This window comes from Ascidiella aspersa, chromosome 5 (genome assembly GCF_963924565.1).
Source record: "Ascidiella aspersa chromosome 5, kaAscAspe10.2, whole genome shotgun sequence".
In the NCBI taxonomy this organism is placed as follows: Eukaryota; Metazoa; Chordata; class Ascidiacea; order Phlebobranchia; family Ascidiidae; genus Ascidiella; species Ascidiella aspersa.
The window spans coordinates 11,345,043-11,347,941 of record NC_139451.1 but is presented as its reverse complement, the minus strand read 5'-3'; the positions used below and the strand labels follow the sequence as shown (position 1 = coordinate 11,347,941).

The following is a 2,899-nucleotide window of genomic DNA, read 5'->3' as shown; positions in this document are numbered from 1 at the left end:
ATCTGCACCGACGGCTGCTCCACCCGGGCTCGCGCCCTAGGCTTCGACGCACGCCGCCGCGGCCCTCCTACTCGTCGCGGCCTAGCGCACCGGTGTGCTCGTACCGCCGCGACGGCCGGGTATAGGCCCGACGCTCCAGCGCCATCCATTTTCAGGGCTGATTGATTCGGCAGGTGAGTTGTTACACACTCCTTAGCGGATTCCGACTTCCATGGCCACCGTCCTGCTGTCTAGATCAACCAACACCTTTTGTGGGCTCTGATGAGCGTCGCGTCGGGCGCCTTAACCCGGCGTTCGGTTCATCCCGCATCGCCAGTCCTGCTTACCAAGAGTGGCCCACTTGGCACTCGCATTCCATGCCCGGCTCCAATTAAGCGAGTCGGGCTTCTTACCAATTTAAAGTTTGAGAATAGGTTGAGGACGTTTCGTCCCCAAGGCCTCTAATCATTCGCTTTACCAGATAAAACTGCGACAGAGCGCCAGCTATCCTGAGGGAAACTTCGGAGGGAACCAGCTACTAGACGGTTCGATTAGTCTTTCGCCCCTATACCCAAATTTGACGATCGATTTGCACGTCAGAATCGCTACGGTCCTCCACCAGAGTTTCCTCTGGCTTCAACCTCTTCAGGCATAGTTCACCATCTTTCGGGTCCCAACGCGAACGCTCTCGCTCGACCTCTCCGGCAAAGCGGACGAGATCGGCCGGTGATGCGGCCGCCGCGAACGACGACGTCTCACCTCCGCCGGACCGCGCCGACATTCACTTTCACTGCGCCCATGGGTTTCGTACTGCCCCGTGGCTCGCGCTCACGTTAGACTCCTTGGTCCGTGTTTCAAGACGGGTCGGGAAGGTGGCTGACTTCAGCCGCGGACCCCGTGCGCCTCGCGAAACGACACCGGAAGCGCGACCGAGACGAAGAGGCTGGGCACTGAGAACAGTCCCCGACCCACGACGCCCCAGCCGGCACCGGGCGCTCGGCCCCGAAGGGCAGACGCGGCGATCTCTCCTCGCCCGAACGGCGGGCCGACGGACACGCGCGCCTATAGTACCCGACCGAGGCCGGGTTACCTTGCGCGCGGCCTTCTCGCCGCCGTCCAGACGGTCGCGGCCTTCGCCCGGCGCTAGTGCGCTGGTCCCCGATCGGGCGGCGCCGCCGGCGGCCCGTGAGGGTCCGCACGACAACGTCGCCGACAGGGGGCCGGCTGAAAGCGACCGGGCGACCCGACAGGCCCTCCCGTTTGCCTCTCGACGGTTTCACGTACTCTTTAACTCTCTCTTCAAAGTGCTTTTCAACTTTCCCTCACGGTACTTGTTCGCTATCGGTCTCGTGACCGTATTTAGCCTTAGATGGAGTTTACCACCCGCTTTGGGCTGCATTCCCAAACAACCCGACTCTGGGAAGACGCCGTAGCGCGCCCGCCTGTCGCCGCCATGGGCCTGACACCCGCTCTGGGAAAAGGCCTCGATCAGAAGGACGCGGGCGACCGGCGAAGCGCGCCGTGACGAATTCCGTACGCCACAATTCCGCGCACTCCAAAAGCGCGCGGATTCGGCGATGGGCACATCCCGCTTCACTCGCCGTTACTGAGGGAATCCTCGTTAGTTTCTTTTCCTCCGCTTAGTAATATGCTTAAATTCAGCGGGTAGCCTCGTCCGACCTCAGGCCGAAAGTAAGGACCGGGACTATTCTTCCCGTTCCGCGCTCGCCGTCGGCGCCGCGCGCCGCCGCGCACCTCGATTCCCGCCCTTGAGCCGCCAGCCGTTGGCCTCTTCGAGGTCGACTCGCCGCCGCCGCGCGGGATTCTGGTCGCGATCGTCGCGCATCGTGCCGTGCTGTCTTGAGCGGGACGGGCGCTCGCGCGTCCGACGCCGCAGCAGCCGCGCGGAGAAATCCCGCGCGGAACGTTTGCAACGCGACCCTGAGGCGGGCGCGGCCCCGGGATTGACCCGAGGCCGCAATTTGCGTTCAGAACGTCGATGCTCAATGTGTCCTGCAATTCACACTAATTCACGCAGCTAGCTGCGTCCTTCATCGACTCACGAGCCGAGTGATCCACCGCCAAGAGCCATCCACGATTGTTTCGCTCGCACAGTGCCTCGCACTATAGGGTGACAAAATAGACCGCGCCGAGCGGTCGGCCAGGCCGACGCTTGAAGCCGGAGCGCGCGGCACCGCGGCACTCGACGCGCAAACATTACCGGGTGACCGAATCGCCGGCCGGCGCGCCGCTCCTCGCGGGTCGGGCGCCGGGTAGCAAAGACTTTTTCTCTCGCTTGTCCGAGTTTCGCGTTCGCCGAAGCGTTTGCGAGACCGTTAATGATCCTTCCGCAGGTTCACCTACGGAAACCTTGTTACGACTTTTACTTCCTCTAAATGATCAAGTTAGATCGTCTTCTCGGACGCCGGCTCGACCGTTGCCGGCCGCGCCAGGTCCAATCGGAGGACCTCACTAAACCATTCAATCGGTAGTAGCGACGGGCGGTGTGTACAAAGGGCAGGGACGTAATCAACGCGAGCTAATGACTCGCGCTTACTGGGAATTCCTCGTTCAAGGGAAATAATTGCAATTCCCTATCCCTAGCACGACCGGGGTTCAGCGGGTTACCCAGACCTGTCGGCCAAGGCGAGCACATGCTGATCCGGTCAGTGTAGCGCGCGTGCGGCCCCGAACATCTAAGGGCATCACAGACCTGTTATTGCTCAATCTCGTGTGGCTAAACGCCACTAGTCCCTCTAAGAAGTTAGACGCCGACCGATTGGGTCGCGTAACTAGTTAGCAAGCCAGAGTCTCGTTCGTTATCGGAATTAACCAGACAAATCGCTCCACCAACTAAGAACGGCCATGCACCACCACCCACAGAATCAAGAAAGAGCTCTCAATCTGTCAATCCTCACTG

The 2,899-nt window shown here is 61.2% G+C and overlaps 2 non-coding genes and 1 pseudogene across 2 annotated transcripts in view; all 3 read right to left on the bottom strand.

Moving 5' to 3' along the window:
- On the bottom strand, positions 1-1,668 carry LOC146143573 (large subunit ribosomal RNA; annotated as a pseudogene).
- A 247-nt stretch (positions 1,669-1,915) lies between these two features.
- LOC146143572 (5.8S ribosomal RNA) lies at positions 1,916-2,069 on the bottom strand. Its single transcript, XR_014501178.1, has one exon. It is a non-coding gene; the product is annotated as a 5.8S ribosomal RNA (ribosomal RNA).
- Positions 2,070-2,316: 247 nt separating this feature from the next.
- The window catches only part of LOC146143571 (small subunit ribosomal RNA), a 1,811-nt gene continuing 1,228 nt past the window's right edge, over positions 2,317-2,899 (bottom strand). The window contains exon 1 of the ribosomal RNA XR_014500374.1: positions 2,317-2,899. This exon is cut by the window's right edge and continues 1,228 nt beyond it. This is a non-coding gene — a ribosomal RNA (small subunit ribosomal RNA).